This window comes from Rattus norvegicus, chromosome 3 (assembly GCF_021556685.1).
Source record: "Rattus norvegicus strain SHRSP/BbbUtx chromosome 3, alternate assembly SHRSP_T2T, whole genome shotgun sequence".
Lineage (NCBI taxonomy): Eukaryota > Metazoa > Chordata > Mammalia > Rodentia > Muridae > Rattus > Rattus norvegicus.
In genome coordinates, this window is record NC_141536.1 from 36,629,818 (window position 1) to 36,656,725 (window position 26,908).

General features: G+C 44.1%; 1 protein-coding gene and 1 long non-coding RNA gene across 13 annotated transcripts in view; one reads left to right on the forward strand and one right to left on the reverse strand.

Annotated features, from left to right (window-relative positions):
• The window catches only part of Fmnl2 (formin-like 2), a 275,441-nt gene that overhangs the window by 79,878 nt on the left and 168,655 nt on the right, over nucleotides 1–26,908 (forward strand). The window lies entirely within an intron of this gene.
• On the reverse strand, nucleotides 554–7,648 carry LOC134486095 (uncharacterized). The gene is made up of 4 exons (XR_015684339.1): nucleotides 7,075–7,648; nucleotides 3,568–3,739; nucleotides 1,883–1,996; nucleotides 554–976 (listed from the first exon to the last, which is right to left on the reverse strand). It is a non-coding gene; the product is annotated as an uncharacterized LOC134486095 (long non-coding RNA).

Consider the following 26,908-nt stretch of genomic DNA (forward strand, 5'->3'; position numbering starts at 1 on the left):
GGGACAGGGAAGCTCTTGAGACTTAGGGTCCAGATGCCTAACTGGAGGATTTTCTTGTTTTCACATAGGCAGTTTTAGTAGTATAAAAAGCCACCACGTAGACAAGCTCAACCCCTCTCTCCTCAGGGTAGACATTGCTTGTGTTGTGGACAGCATCTGTCATGTGACTGTGGTGGTCTTACTCCTGCAGCAATGATAGCCACCTCCTACACTGTGACATTTAAACTGGGTGTTACTATAAAGCACTAGCCATGCGTTCTGATTCTTGGTGAGTCTGTAAATGTTTCTTCCTGCTAAAGTTTACACACTGGTTCCAGCTCTTCGACCATTTCCCCTTTCACTTGTGACACCCACTAGTCTCTTACGGCCTTGTCCTGACTTAACCAGTTCATGCACAAGGCCACACACACATGCATGGGTATTTATAAGCTATCTTCAGAAATTTGTGGAGATCGAGAATCCAGACATTCCTTTCTGTCTTCCACAGGGTGTGGTGTCACATTTCAGATACCATGGAAAATCTTCAGCAAACAGCAGAGCTGACGAGAGGTCGCCCAGTTTAGAAGTTTTATTCGCCTTCTACCTTTTGGCTGCCGCTTTTCTTTATCTAGTTGTAAATTAGGAGAGGCTGGTGGGGCTGAAAGGAACTTGAGGGAGCCTTCAGAACCCACCTGCTCATTTTATCCTTTTAGGCATTGAAACCTGAGTGGCTAAATCAACTTTCTGGAAGGGTCAGATGGAGTTTGGTTTTCTAACTTAAGTTTCTGTGCCTTTTCCTCCTGAAGATCCACCAAGGGGACTTGACTTATGTGTAAAGCAGCAGGTACAGGCCTTGCTAAGTCAGAAGTTGTGCGCGTTCAGTGCTGGGATCACAGAGGCACTGATGGTCACTTGGCCTGCTGGGAAGTCTGGTGGTTGTCCTCTGTTGTGAGCTTCTGGATAACATGAGGTCAGACAAGGGTTCTTATCTGAATGCCTGCAGCAGAAAATTTTTGTTAAGTTTCTGTGAATGGCAGCTGGAGAAGTGTGCTATTTACTATATAACGTTCTTTCTAATAATTGTCAGCAATATCATCTGGGAAAAAAAGAATACTGTTAATATGTACAGTTTGATCTCTTTCTTTTTGCTTCCCCCTCTAGATTAAAAAACGCAGACTCTAACTTCTAGACACACATTCTCTCTCTAAACTGCTATATCAAAAGCTGATAGAGCGGCTTTATAATAACACAACAGACTGGTTATATGATATATATATTTTAGTAGACCTGAACCAGTTGTAGCTCAGCTGGCCTGTTTATAAATGGAGTTTTTACTGTGATCTTCTTGTCTTCATTAGGGTTTCTATTGCTGTGATAAGATGGCATGACCAAAGCAATTTATAAAAGAAAGTGTCGAGTTGTGCTTACGTTTCAACATCTCAACAGGTTAGAGTCCACAATGGCAGAGCAAAGGCTTGGTGGGAGGAGCAGGTGAGAGCTCACACCTCAACAGCAAGCAAGAGGCACAACATACATTTGGAATGTCATCGAGTCTTTCGAAACCTCAAAGCCCACCTGCAGTGACAACCCTTATAACAAGGCTACAACTCCCAATCTTCCCCAGACAGTTCTACCAACTGGGAACCAAGTATTCAAACATGAGCCGGTGGGGGCCATTTTCTTTCAACCCCTTCCCCCCCTCCTTGGAGTTTTAGTTATATGGTGTCAGTAACACTAGGACAAGGTGAACACTCTTCTTAGGTTGAACTAATGAAGGTGCAACACCATTGAGCCCTTTTGTGTTTCCAGTCTATGGTTCTTGATGCTTGCCAAGAGAATCCTCACCCAGAGTCTCTGGTATAACACACTGCCTCTCAGCCCTGCTCTTGGAGGCGTCTCTTACCTCTCAAGTTGAGTGCAGTCTCTGTCAGCATTGGCTGTACAATCTGGCAGATTTATGGTAGGAGCTTATATATACTTTAGGGGATTATCAAGGTGTTTTTCATCTCTTCCATTACTGTGAAGAAAAAAATATTTCAGTGCTGTGATTCTGAGCAGGTGGAGATGGGGAGAGAGGGTGAGGAAGAGAACTAAGCCTTCTTTTGGCTATAATGATCCTAGAGCTGTAAGTCGTTGGCCTTCTCCCTCCCTCCCTTCCTTACTAGTAAAATTCTCTATGGCGGAACTGCTTTTCAACAAAGTTGTTGGTGGTAGGAATTAGCCTGTTAATCTTCCCGGTATGGTCACATATATTCTTCTCCCTTTTGAGACAGGGTCTCCTGTAGCTCAGAAGGTTGGCCTTGAACTCATCATTTTACTAAGAATGACCTTGACCTGATTTTGTCTCTGGAGTGTTGGGAGCACACACACAGGTGCCATTCCCTCATGTGTATTTTGAAGTACTTTAAGCCCTTAATAATATCATAAACTGGTAGGCAGTAAAGGAGACATAAATCCATGTGCCCCGGACTGTATCTGCCTTAGCCCTCAGTGTATTGCTGACTTTATTCTACCCTCCATTAGAGTTTAGCTCCAAGGCAGAAAAGCCGTGTGACCCTTAACTCTTGATGTTCAAAGGTTGTTTTTGTGTATGATTTTAAATTTATCTTTGTCAAGTCACAGAAAGACTAAACACTGGGCTTTGATCTAAAGCACTTTCTTTTGATCAGAGTGAAAACAGTGTTTCTGGTTTAATTAGTAAGGACCAGATTCTGACTGGCAGCTGAAATCAGGGTGTACTCTTTCTTCATAAACACAAAGAGGCCTAAAGGAGCAAAAATGCATTTTATTATTGCAAAATGGATAGTTTTAGAAAAGTTTTTCTTATCTAATTCCTGATTTTTTAAATTGAGCTACCATAAAGAAACCTAGAAGGAGGGCTGGAGAGATGGCTCAGCGGTTAAGAGCACTGACTACTCTTTTTCAGAGGTCCTGAGTTCAATTCCCAGCAACCACATGTTGGCTCACAACCATCTGTAATGGGATCCAGTGCCTTCTTCTGGTGTGTCTGAAGACAGGGAACATACATTACTTTCACGCGCGCGCGCATGCGCGCGCGCGCGCGCGCGCACACACACACAATTATTTTTAATACAGAAAAGAAATCTAGAAGGAATTTAAGCACAATTGATCCACCCGAGGAAATAAAACACGAAGCACACAGGCATGCCTCCGGCTTTCCTTCCAGTCTCTGCCGGTCCAGGTCCTTAGTAGTAGCAAGCCTGGCGTTTGCATTGCAGTCCTCGTCTTAGCTGTGCTAGGCAAGGATGGTATCCACCTGCTTTATTTCGCCTGCTTTGGCAGAGAGCTTGGGAACTAGAAAGGATTCACACCAGTCCCCAAACAAACACAAAGAGAACCAGCGCTCTAGGCGCTCTCCTTCTTAAAACACTCTGTGGAGAACTAGGGGCCAGATGTATGAAGGTGGAGAAAAGTTACTTCTAAAAAGTTTTTCTTTCTATAATTCTTTTCTTAAAAAACAACAAAGTATCTTAAATTGGAGACAATGTTTCCAAGTTTCAAGAGAACATGTGATATGAAAGTGCTTCAAAAGGAAACCAGTTTCTTTCCCCCGAGTTACTGAAGTACCTCTTGAAAGAAGTTTTGGTTTTTTTGTCTTGTTTTGTTTGGAAATTTCCAGAATTTTCTGTGCAGGGTTCCTGGCATCGCATGTGTGGATGATGCTTGGGTTACAGTTTGTGTAATCGCCTCCACTTCCTTGTCATAGATTGTAGTCCTATTTCCAGAGCAGACGCTGCTTCTGAAAGAAGACAAAATGAGATCATACCCAATGCATTGCTTCATGTATGTTACCCTTTTGACATAGGGATATATAAGGGAAAGTGTTTCTTTTTTTGTCCTTTTCTCAAAAGGATCCTGGATATTGTTTCATTTCCCCTTGAAGAAGCAATAGTGATTTATAATGCAGTCCATGAGAATATTCATGCCTCTCCTCTTCCAACCCAACTTTGCATTAGGTCAAATTAGGAAGCTATTGTCTGTCTGTAACACTGACTGTCAGCTTGACACTTCTGGGAAGAGGGACGGTCAGCTGAGGCATTGCCGCCATTAGATTGGCCTGTGGGCGTGTCTGTGGGGACATTTTCTTGATTGCTACTTGCTGCAGGGGGGCTCAGCTCCCTGTGGGCAGCACTGTCTCTAGACAAGTGGGTCTAGAGTGTATAAGAAATGTACCTGGATTCGAACCTGGGAAGGAGCACAGTCTTCTATTGGTTTTTCTTCTATCTCTTGGCTCTAGCTCCTGCCCTCGCCTCTCAATAATGGACTGAAACCTGTAAGGTATAAAGAAAGCCCTTCTCCTCCCCAAGTTGCTTTTGGCCATGGCGTTTATCACATCACAGAAAGCAAGCTAGAACATGGATGGATAAAAGTCACTCCAAAAATGCTTTTTGAGATGGCTGTGTGTAGGCTGTGTTGGGGAAGGTGATGGTGAACTAGTTGTGGTAGTGGAGAACAGACCAAGTAGGTCACAATTTATAATTAGTTATGTATAAATTTACTATGGAAACAAAGGGGCAGCTGTCATAACATAGTGTAGTTTAATTAGAAGTTTAGAGGATCTCCTAACTGCTTGTTAAGGTCCAGCAATAGTTGGCTTCTCTTTTCTGAAACATTTAGTTTCTTCTTGTGTCATGTGTGTTTCTTGTCCCTGTGATTCAAAAGCTGTATTCTGGGAAAGGAGATGGCTCACTGGGTAGAGAGCCTGAGCTTGGCTCTCCGACATCTCCACACACGCTCAGCTTGCTGTTTCTAGGACTAGGGGAAATAACAGTCATTTTAAAGTCTATTTTTATTTTCTTTGTTACACGAAGGAAAAAGAACTTGCCTTTCGGAACTGCTGCCTTAAATCATTCTCCTTGAATGTTAAGTTTCTGCTGGTTTCCTCCAGAAATGGGGAAAATAACCCTTACTTCGTAGGCCATCATTGTGTGAGGTTCCTCATGAACTTAGAGCTACGATGTCAAATCTTGGTGGCTTCCTGAAGGAAGTGACAGATATATATCCCTGCCCTTGTGGGCTGTTGTGGGCTTTTGTCTGAGAAGATAGGTACGCACTGTAGAGTTACTCTAGGAGCCCTTACCAACCTAACCCAAAATGGAAACTGTGTTTTGTCTACCAACCTGCCCTGTGCACACAGGTGACCCAAGAGACTTAGCTTTGGCTGGTGGGGAACGATGAATATTTTTTGGACCATCTTATGCGATACATGTGCTTTGTCCTAGCTGCTATAGCAGATGAACTTTAATTCCTTAATATTGAACCTCAGTCATTTAAACATCGAATACAGACAGCATTTTCTTTCTTTCTTTTTCTTTTTTGAGTCAAGGGTTCTAATTTTGTATTATTTATTATTACATGAAACTAAGGATTAAATATGAGGGTCCTGAGTAATTTTGAAGAGTGGTTCTCTTTCCTTCTCTGTTATCTGTGTGTTGATAGGCGCATGATATTTCATGGACTGTGGTTTCTACCTTGTTAACTGGCATTTGTCTAGCGTCTGTGTAAAAGGAAAAGGGATCCCACAGAATGAAAGTGTTCTCTCCTCGTGAATTGGGACTTTCTGAAATCTCAGATGACTCAGTTTTCATTTCCAGTTTACTGTCATACTGCTTGCGTTCACTGAGCATGTTAAAGCCTGACATCATGATGTAATCATTCTGATTTTGCAATATTTGAAAGTGGAGTGGAAGCATTGTGAGAATTATGGCAGCTTTCTTGAGATCAGACACACCCATCCCATTCTACCATTCTACAGCATTGCCTTAGAGATGCACCAGAACACACACACACACACACACACACACACACACACACACACACACACACACACACACAGAGAGAGAGAGAGAGAGAGAGAGAGAGAGAGAGAGAGAGAGAGAGAGAGAGAGAGAGAGAACGAGTGCTAAGGAGTTTGGCTGCCTCTTGTTCCTTTCCTGTCTCCTCCCTTTGTCTCCAGATGCTTCAGCAGATGGCTGTGTCCAAAGCTCTAAATTTGTACCTTGTATGACCTTTAGCCCAGAGGAAGGCAAGTTTCTTTTGAGGATAAACTTCCCGGCCATTGCTCGTGGACCTTTTGTCATATGTTATGAGTAAATTTAACTTTGTGGCCGTTCCTTCTGAGGATTAAATATCGAAGAGGGCTTCCAGTTAGAGTGCAGATTTCCTTAGGACTGTAACAAATTTTAAAGACGAGCGTTGTGACACTGGCTGTGTTCCACAGTAGTGTTAGAGTTGGACAGCATATGATAATACAGCAGAATTGATGGGATCCCTCCACTTAGATCTGGCCTTTAGTTTTCAAGTGGCTGAGCAGACAAGGGCATGGACCTCACAGTCAGGCAGCTTTGAGTTATGCCTCTGCTGTGCTGTGTGCAAGGGCAGATCTTCTCTCATCAGACCTGCTAGCATAATATGAGGCCTGATGAAAAGATCCTATGCATGCTTTCACGGTCTGTCTTGTAATTTAAAAATTACTATTATTTCCTGCTCTTGGGCATTATTAATAGGTATTCAACAAATAGCCAGCCACTCAGTCCTCTATCACGTGAACTCATTTTTAAATGTCTGTACCCAAGGACAGGGTATTGGAACAAAGGGAGTATGCCATTAGACAGAGGATCAGGGAAAAAACCCACAGGAATAGTGTGGTCTCTTTACCATCTGCTGTGTAATTCATGCCTTTCTGTGCTTCTCGCCTGTGTCTGGATATCAATACCAATAAGGAAATGACATATCCTTGTTGGTGGCAAGTCATTTTATAGAAGATGTCATATTCACTTACAGGGTGAATACTTGAAGGTGGTTGGAGAAAGAGATGTAACGCTTCTTCTGGAGGGTAGAGAATAAACCCACTGTGCCCTTCTCTTCTTACCACCAAGCTAAGTTTGAGAAAACGAAGCCTCATTTCATCCTGTCAGCTAAGCCAGCTCTTATGGCTTCATTCTGAAGAAACCGAAGTCGGAGACAAACGGTGGAGACAAATGTTTCTAGTCTGAGCCTGGCTGAGAAAGAGAAGACAAACGGTGGAGATGGTAACAGCCTGAGGGGTCCTTGAAGACAACTTGGGTTGCTCACCTGCTGTACTCAGGGTGATAGGTAGAGTCGGTGTCTTATTCTCCGTTGTTGGCTTCTAGTCCTCCCCCAACAGCCGCCTCTCTCTCTTCTTACGAAGTATCATTGTAGACATCGATGTGAGAGAATTAGTCTGATGTAGTCTGGAGAAAATTTTTGTCCCACCCTACTTCCCGTTAGTTTTGAAAGATCTCCAAGGCGAGATCAGCAATGTGTTCTCCCTAACATGATAGAGGAAATGGGTCTTATGAATGTCACATAAGGAGAAAGCCCATTTTGATTAGAAACAGAAGGACATTTATGAGGGGGCACTGGCTGACTAGGGACAAGCTGAGTTGCAGGAAACTTGATTGAAATTATGCCTTTCAGCTTTTTAGAGCCCATTCAAGCAGTTGGAAGGTGACTAATTACCACGGAAGCCATTAAAAACAAACAAACAAACAAAAAAAAAAAACCCAAAACAAACAAACAAAAACCCACCAAAGACCAAAAATCCAAAAAATCCATCCTGACCTAGAACAACAGAGAAGAGATGCCCAAGCTTCCTACAGTCTGCATTCTGTAGCCAGAAAGCAGGAAAAGGCCAGTGAATTTCCACAGGAGATCAGGCAAGTCTCTGATGTGCAAATGTCAGTGGGCGTGGGTGGACGGAGGCACTAGGAGTGTGTATGATCTGGTGGCCCTTTGAACAGTGCATGCTTGCGGGGCTCCTGTTTCTGGTGGCAGCCAAATCAGAATTTGAGATTTTTAATCCTTTTTTTGAACCAAACCTGTTATATTATGAGAATTAGACATTTGATTCCATGGATTTCATCTGGTAATAGAAATTCTAGTACTTCCTTGGCTTTGCCATAATCCGGATCCTGGCTGGCCTACGATTTTACCTTTTTTCTGAAACATTTAGGTAGTGCTATGCTGACTGGGGCTCGATGTACCTTCAGCATCTATACCTCTAGCCTGAAGACCCCAGGCAGAACAATAGAGTGCTTATTAACTGGGCTACCTCCTACCTGCCCCAGACGACTTGGAGTTGGCTTTGGGGGGTGAGGTTTGTTACTACCCATCAGGGCAGGCAGGCAGTCTGAGCCACTTTAATTATTTATGCCGTTTTGGGTAGGAATAAGCTTCTTATTTAGGATTCTAGGCCTGGACTTGGGTGGGAATTCTTTGGTCAGCCCAGCTGCAGGCTTAGCATTAATTTGATTCTAATCCCTAGGCCCGCCCCCTGAGCACCTGAAGGCTTGTTTATTGCACTCACAGACACATGCATAGAGCTGCCCTACAGGTCTGCAGCCCCTGAGGGTGTGCTTAAGGACAGGGTGCTTTGGGACATTCGTCAGCATCTTAAGTAGACAAGCACTACATCCTAGAAGGTGTCCTTATAATATATGGATGTAATGCCTCTGTGAGGCATTGGGGTCGTGTGAATTAGATTTCTTTACCCGGTGTCTGTGTGTACATATATATACCCTCATTCTTTCTTATACTCTTCTTTAAAGACAATAGCATAGACCACATAACAAGCTTTGGGAATCTAGGCTCTGCATACACCTATAATAATAAAAATACAGATGCATTCCTCCTACTACAGTTTGGTGCCACTTTCTGTTCTATCACTTGTGCTTAGGACCTGTCACTGTACATGACATAAAACCCGAGTATTATTATTGAAGAAGTGATTTCCAATATACTCAGTATATTTCCAGTATACTCAATGCATACTGTATTTGGGCAGAACCAAGTGAGGCCAGATAACATTGGCTAAAAATCCCAATGAAATGATGGCGCATTCTGTGTCAGTAAGAGAGAAAAAGAAATGAAGGGCCTCCTAGAGCTTCAGGCTGAAATGGGAGATTTTAGTGTTTTTTATTGGGGTCAAGGTAGGAATGAGAGAGATGGTATCTTAGTTACGGTTTCATTGCCGTGAAGGGACACCATGACCATGGCAACTATTGTAATGAAAAACATTGAATTGGGGCTGGCTTACAGTTTCAGAGGTTCAGTCCATTGTCATCATGGTGGGAGGCATGGCAGACATGGTGCTGGAGGAGCCAAGAGTTCTACGTCTTGATCAGCAAGCAGCAGAAGAGAGACTGTCTACTTCTGCAGACAGTCAGGAGGAGACTTGATTCCACCCTGGTTAGAGCTTTAGCCTAGGAGATGTTGAACCCTGTCCCCACAGTAACACATGTCCTCCAACAAGGCCACATCTAATTCAAACTACTGCCACAGTAGTGAGTTGGGTCATTAGGGCTGAGATAGAAGAGGATCTTTTTTATTTTTATTTTTTAAAGATTTATTTATTATGTATACAGCGTTGCACCTGCATGGATATCTGCAGGCCAGAAGAGGGCACCAGATCTCATTACAGATGGTTGTGAGACCATGTGGTTGCTGGGAATTGAACTCGTGACCTATGGATGAGCAGACAGTGCTCTTAACCTCTGAGCCATCTCTCCAGCCCCAGAAGAGTATCTTAAACTTAGTAATGAATACCAAGTTGCTGTGGAGGCCTGGCGACTTATTGCATGAGACTTTATAGGAGCTGGAGGAACCCTGTTTTTGTCTTCTGGGAATACGCCAGAGTGCAGAGCTGTGAGGAGGGGACCACAGAGCTTTCTTTCACTCAGGAATAGGCATGCAGGGTGTGGACGTACCAACATCACCTCATTTACCAGAAGATCGATTTTTTTTCCCCTCATGTCTTTGACTGAAGATGTTTCACTCAGCATTTCAACCTTTTCCCGCTTCCTTACCTCATCGCAATTTTTTATATAAAAACTGAGAATTAACACATTTCATAATTTCACCAGCCTATTAAACATCTTGCTCATGCGACAACTCAAAATAGATATTCCTGTCTTATGGGTGGGTGCCTTGAGGATCCCCTAAATCTACCCTAGTATATGTTATCGGAGGACATGACACATTGCAGTGGTTATGTTCATCTTTTCTCCTGCTGTTTCTGGTAGTGAGACATAGTCTTAATATCATACCTGGGTGCAAAAGGCCTGAATTTAGGAGCAAACACACACCTGGGTTTATGTGTGTCCTTGGGAGCTAGGAATTTTGTCGCCATTGTGTGTATGATATGGAGCAAGTTTTAAACCTCTTGGAGCATATTTTCCCTCAGCCATGCTTATTTTTGTCAGATGCTGTGAAGATCAAAAAGAGATGATTTAATAGTGTGAGGAGGAGAGAATTAGCCAGCAAGCACTGGTAGATTTAGGGTAGGTAGCACATTCTTCTGAAGTGAAAAAGATGCCCAAGTTCAGAAACTACAGGGTTGATTCTGTGAGCTTGGTCTCACGCTGCACCTCCAGACTATGGATTCAGAGATGCATTTTTGGAAAAAAGACTTATGCAGTCCACGACCCTGAGACAGTCTGTCCATTCATCTGCTTGAAGCTAACAGTCTTACTTACTCTAATGACTATCATAGCAAAGACCCTTGCAAAGAAAGCCAGATTCAAACAACTCAGTCAAAAGTCGTTTCTCTTGGGCCTTTTTGGGGACAGGGTATTGGCCAGGAACTTGCCAATCACACAAGTCGATCTCCACCTGACCATCCACCTGCATCAGCTACCCGAGTGTTAGGATTATAGGCTATGCTCTGCCATGACCAGTTGTTGGATTCTTTTATTTTCTTTTTTTGTGAAAGGGTCTTGTTATATATGTCAGACTCCTCCTCCTCCTCCCCCCCCCCCTCCTCCTCCTCCTCCTCTTCCTCCTCCTCCTCGTAAAATCAATTATTATTGTTTTCAGAGGGTGGGGGACTATTGTCTTGAACAAGGGTAACCTGGGATGATCTTGAATCTACTGTGTAGCACAGATTGACTTTAAACTTAGCTACCACATCCAATTTGGAATTTTATTTAAAAAAGATTTATTTTTATTTTTGATTATGTTTTTGTGCATAGGTATGTGCACTTGAGTGCAGGGACCCTTAGAGACCAGGAGGGGGCGTTGGATCCCGTGGAGCAGGACTCGCAGGCGTTGGTGAGGCTCCTGATGTTAGCACTGGAAATTCAACTCAGATCCGTTGCAAGAGCAGTGAGATCTCTTTCAACCTCCAGTTTGCATTTTCCTAAAACGCCTCTTATGTGAATTATATAGTTGATTTTTTTTGTTGTTGTTAAATAGTATTGCCTTTTGGCTGTTTCTTAGATTTATATACTAAAAAAGCCAATTTTCAGCTGTTTATCCTGGCCTGTATCACTCACATTTGTTGTGAAAGAAGTTAGAATGTGTGTGGGAATAGAAAATAGCGCCCTTGTGAAATATATTTGAAACAAGAGATGTTTTTGCTTTTAATTTGGCCATGATAAATTAAGAGGCATGGAAACTTTGGAAGGTGTTTTTTAGTGAAATGCGCCCTTAAGGGCTATCTTCTCTTAAAGCCAAAAGCAAGAAGGCAGAGTGCCCAAATGCCATTCCGTGACATGTTAAGAAAAATAAATTTGGGATAAAGAGTGGAGGATATGTCCAAATGAGACCCACACAGGCACCGGAGGAAACAAGCAGGCCTGTGGGCGCTGGCTTTAATAGAATGTGCGTAGGAAATGGCGCCCGGAGACAGTTGTGCTACAGCTGAAGGCCCTTGATTAGCTTGCCTTCATAGGAAGGAGTGCAGACTCATGGGACCCCCAGAGACTATGAGGATGACCATGGGACTGTGATGGTGGTTCTGGGTTAGAGTGGCAGATGGACTAATGTGTCCTTAAAGGAGAAGGTGAAACTTGATACTTAATCCTCAGACAGATTTGCTGGACCAATTTTGCTGGATGGTGTGTGTGTGTGTGTGTATATATATATATATATATATACATATATATATATATATATATGACTTTAGGAAAGAGTTTTCTTCTGAGATGTTTATGATTTTGATAGCCAGCTTCCTGTTAGTTTGCAATATTGGGTGCCCTACTGAGTTGTTTTCCGTGTCCCGGAGACCCCAGCTATGGTTCATATTTGAGTGGCAATGGAAGATGCATTGGCCTCTAGGAATGGGGGCGGGGGCACAAGAGGTCCTCTGTCTTAGCCCCATGTTCTCTAGCTAATGATTGGACTAAGATTTTGTGGCCCTTGCATCAGGGACCAATACCAGTTCCATCTCTGAGAGTGAAATATTGAAAGTGGCCAGACGGAGAGCCCAGTGTGTTTTTTTTTTTTTATTTTAAAGATTTTATTTATTTATTATAGATGAGTACACTGTAGCTGTCTTCAGATGTGCCAGAAGACGGCATCAGATCCCATTACAGATGGTTGTGAGCCACCATGTGGTTGCTGGGATTTGAACTCAGGACCTCTCTGGAAGAGCAGTCAGTGCTCTTAACTGCTGAGCCATCTCTCCAGCCCCCCCAATGTGTTTTAAAACTCTTTCCTAAACTAGTATTTTACTTCCTTATAAAAATTGCCCACACCTATGTTTCCAGAAGTTAATATTAAGAAATAACAAAAGCAATTCATTTGTAATTGAAAGCACAGTCAAATGAAAAAAAATCTTTCATTTACTGAGAAGCAAATTGAGATTCTGAATTTTTACTGTCCTATAAATTGAAGGGAAGTCAATCTCATTGTGCCGAGTGTTTGCGTTTTGCGTGTATGTGAATTGCCACAGCTCTTGAGTATAGCTTTAAGGGTTGAGACAGATCTTGATTATGTATCTCGTCCTGCTTCTTGACCAAGAACTGCTGATAAGGGCCCAGTACAGAGTGCTTCGCTTGATCACCTGCATCAGGAATTCTTTGGAGGAAAGCCTTGGAGGAAAATTTGCATTTTCTTGGAAAGTGGAATTGAGGTGTCTCCACAGGACTCATTCTTGAGGGATGAGTTTGTTTTAGAAGTCCTCCTAGATGTGTATCTTGTGATTTAGAAAGGTGACTGGTTACAAAGTAAAATAGAACAAGCCCTTAGAGAACTTGTTCTTGTAGCTGCTGTGTGTCCTTACCTAAGAGTCTATCAGAAAACAGGCAAGCTGACAATATTTTCTTCTGTGTATGTTCATTAACTTTTCACACTGCAACAAAGCAGGTACAATTAGAATGTTACTTAAGGGGAAACAGGAAACATACTATCAAAAGATTTTAAGTTCTTATTTATGTCTGAAATCTAGCAAAATCTTGTCAGCATGCATAATGTGGTTTAATCTCAACCTGCATAAAATGGTAGGAATCAAAGTAGAACTTCCTTTACACTGACATTTGTAATAAGAGAGGTGTAGGAAGGCAAGAGTCCCTTGGTGATTATTTGGAAGTACGAGCCTAGAGCCAGCTTTCTTATTTGTTTGCCTGTTTATATAGCTCAGTCTGGTCTTGGCCTTGAACAGTATCTCAGTCTGGTGTATTAATTAGCAACATTATAGACTAATAAATGTAGACCACTAAATGAGAGGGTGAGCCATGAGATACTAGAGTTGGAATCTGATTGGTTGTCAGTTTCTTTGACCCATTTACTCTGAAAGCCAAGCGCTTCAGTTCCTGAGATGTTAAACTGTTGTACAGGAAGCAGAGTCTCAATGCTTGTTGAGTTTCCTGCTGTAGCTGGAGGATAATATTTGCACACATAGCATGCTTAGATATGGGGGCTCTATAGAGTGCTAAGATTTGTTACATGGTCCTGATAGGTATCTAAGCAGATGTGTGATGCACATCTGGCCATGCAGTTAGATGAGCTCTGCCTCAGAAAATGACTGAACCTTGCAGGTCAATTTCAAGAGCATGTGATATATAGGACTAGATACTGACGTGGCAGTACCTGCCACTTGGTTTCCTGGGGCGCTTTTATTTTTTATTATTTTGTAGCTGGGGCTTGCTAAATGTCTGTTGTGGAGGATCTTCTGCCTTGGCAAGGGGCTGTGGAATTGTAGGGTTAGGGATGAATACAATTTGGGAACCTGAAAGGGGAAAGGAAGAAGGTACCTGCCTGCGTGTTTTGCCTCCCCACTATCATGTTTACCCAGTGCTTATCTCAGACTCCGATTTGGTATCCTATGGTCAGTACCTTTTCCATGGCCCACCCCGAGGCTGACTCAGTATTTGTTCATTTGTTGGGTTCTCCTTAGAATCATTGCTGTGATCAGTAAATGGCATCTCAGAACTTGACCTTGGTTGTAAGGTCAGCGACACATCTGTGAAGACTTTGATCTGGCTGTGGTGCTGATGCAAGCGGAGTTTTAAAAGTCTTCATTCTCTGACTTCATTGGGCATCACTATCATCTGGAGGGCTTGTTAAGATAGGAACTGAGAGGCCGGGAGCAGGGATGCATACCTGCTGGCCCTGCACCACTAGGAAGAAGGCTGTGGCAGTGGCAGGAGGGTCATGAGTTTATGTTAGTTATATGCCAGAACTTGTCTCAATCAAAAACAACAGTGGTAATTCCCGCAGCCCCCAAAATTAAAGCAATGGACGACAAAAGCCTTCCGGTTGCATGGGCTTTGCTGGAAGGATTGCTGTCCTGTGGGTCTTGGGTGTGAGCCCGACAGCATGCCACTGCTACTCTCAGGGAGTGATCTCCTAGGCTTCAGTTAGAATAGACAGTGGGAAGGAAGTAAATAGAAGGCAACTGCTTTGGGGCTGGGGATTTAGCTCAGTGGTAGAGCGCTTACCTAGGAAGCGCAAGGCCCTGGGTTCGGTCCCCAGCTCCGAAAAAAAAGAACCCAAAAAAAAAAAGAAGGCAACTGCTTGGGTTGAGAATTAATTCTATGAATGGGTGGTGACATGCATCCTGACACTCAGGAGCCCACTCCAGGAGGATTACAAGTGTAAAGGCCAGTGTTGTGTTGTGTGTCCATGTCTTAAAGCAGTGACAAAGATGATACGGAAAGTGGGTCTGTCAAGAGCTACTTAAAGATGGTGTTTGTTTAGCCATGAGAACTGAAGCAGAGGCCACCCTCAGGTTTCTTTCGTGGGCGACTATGAAAGACGGTCCACGATGCTGGTCACTGGAGTAGGAAGCACACAGACAATGGTCCATGGACTGGGATAATGATAATATTGCATGCTTCTGATCCGTCTAATGGGGTTTTGGGTATATTTGGTATGTTAGTCAGCTTTCTCTTGCCGTGACAAAATATCAGAGAAAATCTACTTACTAGAAGGAAGGTTAATTAAGCTCATTGCTTCAGAGATGTCAGTCCACGATTTCTTGGCCTTTGTTTTGGGGCCCATTGTAAGGCAGAACATCATGTCAGGGGACAGAGAAAAACTACTCACCTTTTGGTGGCCAGGGAACAAAATGAGTCAACAGGGTACCAGGGTCTTAATATTATCTTCAGGTACACACTTCTGGTCACCTAATTTCCTCCTATTAACCCCACCTCCTGGTGCGGTCCTATAATCTCCCAGTAGTACCACAGTTTGGCATGTAAACCTTTTAGCACATGGGCCTTTGGGGACATTAAAGATCTTAACACTGGCAAAGAGGTAAATGAATGTGTTGATTTTACATTGTGCATATCAGCAGGGGGTGAAGAGTTGAACCGGGGGAAAAGCAGCAATGTTGAGCAGGGCCATCGCAGGGAGTACACGACTGTGTATTTTCTAAGCAGGGGAAGTTCGTTCATGTTCAGGGTGTGGTCCTGTGTGCTTTTACTCAGTTCTGACTCAGCCTGATTTGGGCCAGGCTCTGGGCTAGACACTGAGCTCAGCCGTTGGGGGAGGGGAAGTTTTCAGTGGTTTGGAAAAAGAGGAAGGCAGCCAGCCAGTGAGTTTCAGAGTGACAGGCTAGGAACTGTGTGCACATTGTATTCTGGAAGATAGCTTGGTTGGTGAACTGGAGAGGACAGTAGGTTACAGTAGAAGACGGGGGCAACACAGGGCTGAAAAATGTCCCTTCTTACTGTCACGGAAGAGTGTGTTTATATGTCCTAGGAAGGCTCGAACAAACTGAAGATTTAGAAGGGAGAAATTAGATAATGAAATATCCACAAGAATGTGAAATGTGAAGGAGAGAGCAAAGACCCTACTTGCCTACTCCACAGAGCTAACTATATTTGGGTTGAGTAGACACTGATTTGAGGGTACTTACTCCATTGTGGTTTTTCTCACTTCCATCACTAAAACTTTTTTCTTTGGACTGCTTTCCTTAAGAGCTGTGAACATGGTGCCTGTGAGGGTCGGCCCTTTCCAGAGTAGCCTCCAGTGAGCAAGAGAGTTCTCTTCTCCTCCTCATCCTGACGGGAAGTGTTGAGCTTGCACAGAAGGAAGAGTTTTGACTGCCTAAGTAAATTCTGGTTCCATGGAGATAAATGGCCCTGTAAAATATCCACAGAATTTCTCAGACGTCTTCTTAGTCTGTTCTGATGTAATTAAAATTTGATAAAGTGTAGTGGGTTGAACAAGCATGTGTGTGATTCAGTGTCTCCTGCTCCTCCTGTGTATAAGGATATAAACCAGGGCACGCTGCCACTGATATGGAAGTGCTTCTGGTTCCTTGTGCCCTCCAAGGCAGGATTCTGGTCTGCACCATCCTGACCTTTCCTGGCCATCTGGAGGCATCACACACCTTTCACAATCACTTGTGTTCTCCTCTTCTGGCAAGGCCACTTGGGTGAGGATCTGCTGTTACTGAGGTCCCTGTGTAGATAGGGAGCATCTGCCCAGAAGTCTCAGGCTCATTGGATCCCAAGATGCAGAGCTTTCGTACAGACCTATGCTGGGAGTCCTAAGTGTATCAGCTTCCCTCCCTCCCTCCCTCTCTTCAAATTGTGTTTTTTTTTTAAAGGAAAAAAATAAACCTTTTTATTGATTCTTTGTGAATTTCATATCACATACCACAATCCCACTTATCTTCCTGTCTCTCCATGTCTGCTCTTCACGCTTGCCAGCAAAAGGAAAAAAAGAAAGAAAAAAGAAACCAAATACCATTTCCTTGGCAATTGGCTGTAGAGAGGTCTTTCCCTGAAGCAGAGGAAGGGTTTCCAGATAAAGTGATATACTGACCGAGATTCTGTTCTGACTATGGGGTGATGGAGGGAAGATGATGATGAAGAAGAAAGAGGAAGAAGGATGAGACCACCACCACCACCACCACCACCACCACCACCACCACCACCACCACCACCACCACCACCACCACCATCTTCCTTGGAGAGTGCTCTTTGACAAGATTTATAGGCTTGCCTTGATAACCGATTGAATGCATACATCTGAACTCATGCATCTCATACTTTTGGCCCTTGGACAGTCCCTCCAGCCCAGGATTGTTAAATGCTTTTAAGCATTTGCAAAGAAACACACACACACACACACACACACACACACACACACACACACACACACACACACAAAGGGGACTGCGGGGTTTGTGGGGAGACAGAGACACATATTTTCGCTGGCCAAAGGCTTGTTGAAATTCCTGATGTCTTCGGGTAAGATGACATTGCACGGTCAAGACCAGCATAGTGGAACTCATTCCCAAGAACGCCAAGAGGAGTCACATGTTTCTCTTTTTGTAAATACTTCTGTGCCTCTTTGCTGCTAGATCCCTCGACCCTAATCCTCATTTTCCTTTTCTGGTTTCTTCTTCCTAAAAGGAGCTTCTTATAGTACAATAGTCCCTTAAATCAGCGAAATGTGAACTTTATCTGTTTTATATGCAGTACTAGACTCTGGGAGTCTTAGAATGTAAGACTTTATTACTTGTTTTAAGGACTTTCCTCCCATTGACTGAATTTATGCTATTTGTCTTTTTGCCTTTCTCCTGCAAGGCTGTGGCTTCTGTGTAGGGCTCTGGGTCTCCTACCCTAGTGTAGAAGGATCAGTTGAGGTTTCCTTAGAAAGAGCCTCTCCAGAGTCCCATGCTGCCAGCCCTGAGGTATGCATTATTGACTCTGAATTCTGAAGTTGGAGAGGTTTCCTACTTGGAAGCCTGTTGCCCCATGGTTACTTGGTGCAAGTAGGTTTGTGTAGGAGATGAGACTTTTAAACAGAGGGTCTTTCTTTTTAAAACATTCAGATACTTTTCTCTTTTTTTTCTGCCTGCCTGCCTGCCTGCCTGCCTTCCTTCCTTCCTTCCTTCCTTCCTTCCTTCCTTCCTTCCTTCCTTCCTTCCTTCCTCCCCTCTCTCTTTCTTTCTTTCTTTCTTTCTTTCTTTCTTTCTTTCTTTCTTTCTTTCTTTCTTTCTTTCTTTCTTTCTTTTTCTTTCTTTCTTCTGAGGCACAGTCTTACTGTGTAAGCCAGGCTCTATTCTGGATGTAATTCTGTACACCAGGCTGGTATTGAACTCACAGAGAACCCTCCTGCCTCTGCCTCCTGGCTGCTGGGATTAAAGGTGTATGGCCATCACCAAAGCTTTTCTTTTTAACTTAGAAAAAAGGAAGGAAAAAAAAGTCTCCCTGCTGACCTAACCTATTTGCTAAAGTCCCAGTGTGGTCACTTATTTGGTGGGTCCTTTTCCCTCAAGTTCTTGTAGTGATGTCATCAATTACCACCATGTTGACACATTGTTTCCACTGTGAACTTATTATTTTAAACAATATTCAAGAATAACAGCCACATCCTGCTGAGCTGCCCACTGTGCTTCTCTGCTCTTTCCTGTGGACTAGCCCTTATAGCTTGTGGTTCCTTCTCTGTTAACCGTAGAAATAATTCCTTTTTAAAAACAAAACAAAACAGAACAAAACAAAACAACAACAACAACAAAAACCCTGCTTGCCCATGATTTTCTGTTACCAGGTATTTTGAGAATAAAGTGAATTTTAATAATTACATTAGTACATTAAACAGATACACCATGGAAAAAAGTACACTTCCAAACCAAATACACAAACCCTATATTCATCAGACCTAGCTTGTCTTTAACTTTTTTATTGATTCTTTGTAAATTTTACACCCCGCGCCCCAATCCCACTCAAATTCTCATCTTTTCATGTCCGCCGTCCATCTTTGCAACCTCCCCCACATAAGAAAATAAAGATAGGAAAAAGACCTTGCTGTGGAAGCTGTAGTGTGTCACAGTCCACACTTCTTCACTTGCAAATGTTCATTGCAGTGAGTCCTTGGCCTGGTTCAAGGCCTCTGGCTTCTGCTATATTATCAAAACTGCTATATTATCAAACTCTCACAGAGGCTTCCCAAAGAAACCCTGGTGTTGCCCTGTGTCATGGGATCCTGCAGCTTTGGATCCGCAGGACATGCCCTTTCACATTTTCACATACCTCAGCAGTTCATAGATGGGGTAGATGTTGGGGTGGGCCAACTCAGAGACCTGGATCTGGGCCTGGGAGTTATCAGAGTTGGTCAGCCCCCCAGCTCTCCTGAACCTACGCCATCAGAGTGAGCTCTCTAACACTGCCCAGGCTAGTTTACCCAATGCTGCAGTCTGCCAGGGTCAGGGTTAGCTCTCCTGCTCTTACGTCCTTGGGGCTGGGTTATCTTGGCCTTGGCAACCAGAGCCAGCTCTCTTCTCTCTCTCTCTCTCTCTCTCTCTCTCTCTCTCTCTCTCTCTCTCTCTCTCTCTCAGGCCCTCAGGTGTTAAGGGGCAACAGGGGATGGCATCCCACAGCAGATGAGGGGTGTCTAGACCAGCTCTCCTGCCACCAGGGTCAGCTCTACTGTGCTGTCCAGGCAAGGGTTGAGGCCAGTTCAGCACAGTGCTTCAGGTGACAGTGCAGATCAGAGACATCTGCATGGCCTTTGATGGTAACATGGCCCTAGGACATCATCACAGACTTTGGCTGCCATAGGACCACTGACTCAGACATGGCCCCTGGCAACAGCCTGGGCCTGGATGTCCCCATGGCCTCAGGTAGCAGGCAGCACAGGCCTCAGGGCAGCAGCACCCTCAGATTTCCACATGGTCTTCAGCAGTAGCCTAGAGCATGGACATCTGCTTGGCCATTGAGAGTAACTCTGGCCACAGACACAGGCACAGAGTGCAGCTGCAGCAGGACCTTGGCCCCAAACGTGGCCCTTGGAGGCAGCCTGGGGCAGGACCTCATCATGACCTCCTCCTAACTGCCTGATCCACACCACCATCGAGTCTCCAGTTGCAACTTTCTCTGCAGTGTACAAACACCTCAGATTCGCCTTCTCTTTCATCATCTTTCTCCACCAAACACTATCTTTTTTGTCTCTCCATCACACATTCATGCACCACATAGTGGTACCCGTGACAGGGGCTTGGTGTCTTTCGGCCTCCCCAGCCTGATGTGCCTAGGGCAGTTATTGTGTTTTAAAAAAACCTGGTACCAGGGTTTTCAAGACAGAGAGACAGGGGGACAGAGAAGAACAGAAAGAGAGAGAAGAAGAGAGAAAGGAGGGAAGAGGCCTGCAGGGGACACATGGAGAAGAGAGAAGGAGAGACCAGGTAGAGAGTAGGTTGAGAAGATGGAGAATCCTTTGTATTGACAAGCCAGGCTGGTACCTGGCTGCTGTGAGGTAACTGTGGGGCGGAGCCTTGAGCCATCGCAAACAGCAGGTGCTTGGGTAGTTTTCTTCCTGATGCTGTGTCTTCTCAGAACTTGTAATTGAGCCAGAGTTTTTCTTTTTGTAATCTGAAGAGGCAAAACACGAACTAGCTGAAATGAAAGACTTTACAAATCTGTGCAAGCTAAAAGTCCCGGGCAGCGTAATTACTGACTTCTGCGGGATTCCAAAGAGGTTCTCTGTTGACAGTGCCCGAAGGGCATATGATCTTTTCATATGTTATCAATACAACAGCTAAAGCCTTTAAAGATATCTGTGGGGCATGATCAGGAATAAGATCTAAGAACATTTCTTGTTCAACTAGGTCAATTTTTCTAAAAACTATCCTTAAAATTCTTCTATTGAGAATGGCATGATTAGTGTTGGTGTCCGTGGCCCCAGACAGCACACGTGGGCGTTCCCCACGGTTACAGGTACCAACCAACTCTCTTCACAGCTAGGTCTCCTGCTGCCGGACTTCTTCCTTTACACCTGTGGGGTTCCACTCAACTCCGCCCAAATTCTCATCACCAGCCCCTGACTCAGTCACTCCATCATCTTTAGAAATCGAACAAAATCACATACGTACCTGCTCAGTGTGACCTTTGCACCACTTCCAGAGTGTGGCTGACCACCTAGCTGCTGAGTCCCTTTCATATCCTCGCCTGTCACGAACACTCTCATTCTGTCTCGTAAGCTGTAGGCAAGACGTTTCAGACTTTAAAAACAGAAAGTCTGAAAACCAAGGGCTCAGAGAACTGCTAAAAACGCTGGGCCTTCCCCTGTGTTCTCTTGGAGTTGCTACCTTTGAACTTTGTTTCGCTTAAGGAATTTAAAGAATAGTTCCGAAATATGCTGGGTGTGTATTTGAGCTCAAATCTCTCACAGTTGGGCAATTTGTGTCCCGTGCTTACTATACACCGAGATGATCTAAATCTTTATGCATGCTGATGTGTTTAATGAGTACCTGATTAATGTGGCCCTGACACCAGCAAAACTGAATGGATGAGAAGACCGAGACAGAGGCTTCTGGACTTTTGAGGTGACAAAGCCAGTGTTCAGTGTCCTCACAGCCCGCTGCTGCAATAGCCAGGGTGCATGACACTTAGGTGGCAATACCGTTTTACAGAGAAGCTCAGCCGTCTGCCCCTGTGGTTCACTGGCTCAACTCTCTTGCTTTGGGGAGGAATGTGACCTCGCCATATTGATGAACTAGGTCTTTATGGGGGTAAGTTGGGAGTCTGTAATAGAATTGAAGCAGGAGAGAAGGGATCACATGTGGAGAAGAGAGAGAAAACAGATCCCCAACCCCAAAGGATTCTGACCATTGTGGGTTCCTTGACCTTGATCTTCAGCGTTTGGAGAGATTGATTTGTGTGCCTGTGCGGCGTTCGATGTCGGGACAATGCCCAAAGCCACCCCGACTTAATTGTATGGCTCCCTTCCCTCTTTTCATTCCAGAGTGACTCCAATGGTTGCTTTGGTCACTAGAGACATCAGACTCTTTGCCCTCTCCCTATTCCCAACACAGTTGAGGGGCCACAGGACAGAGTCTGAGGGGCTTCTGGATTGTTTACGCCAGTTTCAGGAACCTAAGATGTAACTTCCAGAGGCCGTGCAAGTGGCCAGGCTCCTGCGGGCACCGCCTTTATTAGCATTTCAGAGCAAAGCTGCCCGGTCCCTTTCACACGAATCTTGTTTCCAGGAATCCCCACTGGAAGGCTAATCAGGGCTGCCACTTTTTTTTTTCTGGCAGAAACTGCCCACTCCACAGTGTGTTTAAGGAGTAAAAATCTTATTTATAAACAAATAAATGTGGCTTAGCGAGGAATCTTGCGCTCCACCTCTCTTTGTAATAGGACAAATGTGATGCCCAGATGGTTCCCATAAAGTCTATTGGGATATTCTTCCCCCTCAAAGAAGGGCTGGGTAGGGGAAGACTGGACCTCCCTCCCTGTGGAGGAGGAGGCTCCCTGGCCTCTCTTTGTCCGAGGCCACCGGAGGAGGTGGCAGCCTGCCAGGAGAGCTTCAGGGACTGGTTAATCTCAGGCAATGGTTGGTTCTTCAGCCTCACAGTCCAAGAGTAAACCAGTTTACCCTCAGCCTGGTGCTGTGTTACAGGGAAACCATGGCTGAATTGAGGAAGCTTCTGACCCCGTGTGATGATTGACAGGTTCCCTAATTAGGAACCATGGAGTAAGATGTGTTTCGTTCACGTGTTTAAGGGAGATAGATGTGTGAGATTGATGGCCAGGAAGAGGGCGAAATGCTCAGCTGGGGGGTGGGGGGGGCTTGAGGGATGGTGGTGGGGACGGGGAGAGGGAGATGTCCAGCCTGTATGTAGATTAGGGAGGTGTTTGTTTTCTTCTTCCCTCCCCCCACCTCTCCCCTCTGTCTCCCACCTTCTGCCTCCTTTATCTCTTCCTGGAAGAAACAAAGGGAGCTAAACTTTAACTCCTGGTTGCCTTCTGAGTTAATAGCTTTCTGGGAAGGTGAGCAGGTGAGTTGGGTTAAGGGGGTCAAAAGCTATACTATTAACCCTGTTAGAGCATCCATGGAAAGTGTGTTCCATAAGCTGGCTCTGAGCGTGGTGGTGTTGTGAGCAGAGGGCCAAAAGGGAGAGTTTGATTACGGGAAAGATAGATCCCACTGGAAGCAATATGTCCTCAGTGTGCTCCTCCTGTATAGCAGAGAGCAAGGCTTCAAAAACAAGAAAAAGTAAGATAATGAAATGATGCATACTTTAGGAAGCTTAGGTAGTTTAGATGTTGTATGCAGAGTAAATGAAAGGTTAGTAGTATGTATATGTGTGTGTGTGTTATATGGATACATGGACACATATATAGATATACACAAAGGCACAGTTGGGAAATGTGATAAAGTGATAACTATGGCCACTTTCCATCATTCTCTCCATCCGTTTGTCTGAGGTAATATATCTGTGGACTCACCAGTAGTTCCTAGAGACCAGTGAAAACCCTCATACCACAAACCAGAAATAGCTCGTTGGGTGAGTGTGACGGTATGTTCTGATGCCCGGAGAAGTCAGAACCTTATTTACAGTAGGAGTTTGCAGTGTTTGCTGCCTCCTTTTGCAGATACCTTTCTTTGAAGTCCAGATGTGATAAGAAGCTTGCTCAGGCCTTGCTGGACCCCTGTCACAGGAGAGCCCCAGAAAGTCAAAGGCTGTCTCAGAGCTTTTACTGTACACAGGATCCTGGACCTAGGAGGCCAACTGTCCCTTTTGTGTGGAAGGAAGAGAAAGAAGGAGTAGACTGAGGGCAAGAAGAAAGTCAGCAGCAGAAGTCCTGTTAAACAGGGAACAGGGAAGCAGAAGAGAAAGTGCTCTCAGAAGTCCTGGCTTGGAGCTAGCTGCTTAAAAGTCAGAAGGAGCCAGGCAGCAGAGAGACCGCAAATGTGCAAGGAAGCAGAAGGCCTTTTAAGGAAGGGATGGTGCTAACCAAACAAATCACCAGAAAACTAGGAGAAGGTGTCTGTCCGGGAGCCTGCCTGACAGCTTTGTGGCTGTCCCTTATGGCACAGTTTGCTTTACTGGATGACGGATGGCCTGGGAGACCCAGTGCTAACATGTACACAGTGATGCATCTGAATGCAGAAGGGAGGAAGCCTTTGGGAGAAGAACATCCTAGAGGTTTTGCTTCTGATCTCCCTGAAAACTATCTCCCAGGCATCAGACTATTGTAAACAAATTTTCTTTCTACCAATCCTGGGACTAGTCAGAGGGCTTTGTTCTCACTTTTTACAGTCATGGTTCCTCTCTATTGAAGCTGAAATCATTCTGGGCCTCCAGATCTCTGGTCCTCTGGCCCTATGTAGCCTGAAAAGATGCTCTACCTATGAGGCTACAACACAGTTAGGCTGGGACCAGTTGAGTGATCTAGGATAATATCCTCAGATCAAGGTCTTCACTTTAATCTTCTGCCAAGTCATCTGGTCATGAAAAGCATCAGTCACGGGTTGTGGGGGGTAGGAGGTTGATATTGTTGGGGGCAGAAATTTAGAAACACACCCCCAACAATGAAAACAGAGGCCATGAGTCTGAAAGAGAGCAAGGAGAGGGGTAACAGGAGGAATTTGCTGGGAGGAGAAAGGGAAAGGGGAAATTGTATAATTATATTACTATCTCAAAAAATAAATAAGCAATTAAAAATACATATTATAGTTCTCTTCTTTTTTTTATTATCATGTATTCATTGTAAAACAGTGAGCATAAATAAGATGTCATACACATATAGACTATCATACTCTTTGTCCATAGTTTATTACTGCAATAAATTGTATTTCATCAAATGATGGGACAGATCTTTTGCTGAAAGGCTGTTACATGCTAGTCTATGCTTGGCCTTTAATAATGGCTTTTCCTTCACTCTAAGCCAATTCTTTAACATCCTGGTAAATAAAAGCATCCAGCTGGGTGTGCTGTGTACCTGCAGAGCCAGCACTGGAGAAGTTTGGAGGACCCTGCCTTCAGGTCATCCTTCCTTCAGGAGACCTCACCTCAGAACTAAGTCTCTTCTCTCCCTGCCCCTGCCCCAGCCAGAACTGTGAAAGCTCTGTTCTCTGTTCAACTTGCTCACTTCTGTCCTTGTGGTAGTGTTGTCCCTAAGGGTGATAAGTGTCTGTCATTAACAGAGGAAACCAGGAAGGAACTGGAGGGTGTGGGGAGAATAGCATGCTCTATGCGTGCAGAGCACACTGCATTAGTGATAATTAAGGCAGCTGTTTAGTTTCAAAGTTTCGATTGTTTCTCAGTGTTATATTTTGTGATATAATACTCTGTTGGTGACACAGTAAAATGGAAGATAAAAGAAATATCTTACTGCCCACCTTATTCAAATAAAGCACCTTTTATCTGTCATAAACCCAGCGTGTACTACAATGTAACAAACTTGAGAGTCATCAATGTATCTTCTATTTTGTCAAATCCAATCATTGCCTTCAAAGAATCATTTAGAACAGAGTTTAGTAATAGAAATATGTGAATAGGGCTGGAGAGATGGCTCAGAGCACTGTCTGCTTTTCCAGAGGTCCTGAGTTCAATTTCCAGCAACCACATGGTGGCTCACAACCATCTATAATCAGATCTGGTGCCCTCTTCTGGCCTGCAGGAATACATGCAGGCAGAAAGCTGTATGATGTATACATAATAAATAAATAAATAAATAAATAAATAAATAAATAAATAGATTTAAAAAAAAGAAATAAGTGAATAAGTAACTTAAGATACTCCTAGTATCTAGAAAAGATAGTTTTTTGATTTTTTTTCTTTTTCTTTTTTTGAGGCAGGGTTTCTCTGTGGAGCCCTTGGCTGCCTTAGAACTCTCTTTGTAGACCAGGTTGACCTCGAACTTAGAGATCCAACTTGCTCTGCCTCTTGAGTGCTGGGACCTAGTTAAAAACATTTAAAAAGTTAAAAACTTTAAATATATTTTACTCAGCCCATAATAACTAAATATCATTTCTATATTTAACCAATATGGAAACCATTAATGTGGGGAAAAACCCAATAAAGGAAGAGAAAGGGTGGGCAATATGGCTCATGCCTTTAATCCTAGCTCTAGAGAGGCAGAGGCGGGAAGATCTCTGGGAGATTGACAACAGGGTGGTATGTTGAGAACGTTCCTAGACAGGGTTACATAGTAAGGCCCTGCCACAAAACAAGATAAAAACCCAACAAGCATACTGATGAGTATTCCTGAGGCCTTGTGAGTTCTGGGCAAGCACTCTGCCATAAGCTATTTAATGACTGTCTTTGAAGCCCGCTGGGTGATTTACTCAGGACACATCTCTAGGTATGATGTGGACTTTTTGTTGAAAGTACTGGGTTTGTGTTTAGACCATAAAATGTGGACTTGAAAAAGCTGTTACAAATACTGAATTTATTCCAAACATATTTGCAAGTTTTTCAGTAAATAAACTAAGCATGTTTTACATTTAAATTAAAATTGTAGTTAATATTGTTAAATAGTTCTGTTTCTCTGTCACTCTGGACTTCAGCTGCCCATATCTCTGTGTGGCTGCTTGCTATGTAGTGAGCAGTGCAAATCTGGATGTTGAGGCAAGACTCTATATACTTAAGGAATTCAAGGTAGTGTGTGTTCTATAATGCGGTGCACGGGTCTGTAAGGGGTACTTTGTGGGCCTATGCCAAGGCTCCCCCAGAGAAATCAGACCTGGTATAAGTGAGGTTTGTTTTGAGGAAGGGAGGGGAGTAAGGACTTGGAGGAAGTAGAGGCAGACAGACCAGAGCAGAGCAGAAGAGAGGGAGGGAGGCAGGGGGTGGGGAAGACAGACAGACAGAGAGAGAGAGAGAGAGAGAGAGAGAGAGAGAGAGAGAGAGACAGAGAGACAGAGAGAGAGAGAGAGACAGACAGAGAGAGAGAGAGAGAGAGAGAGAGAGAGAGAG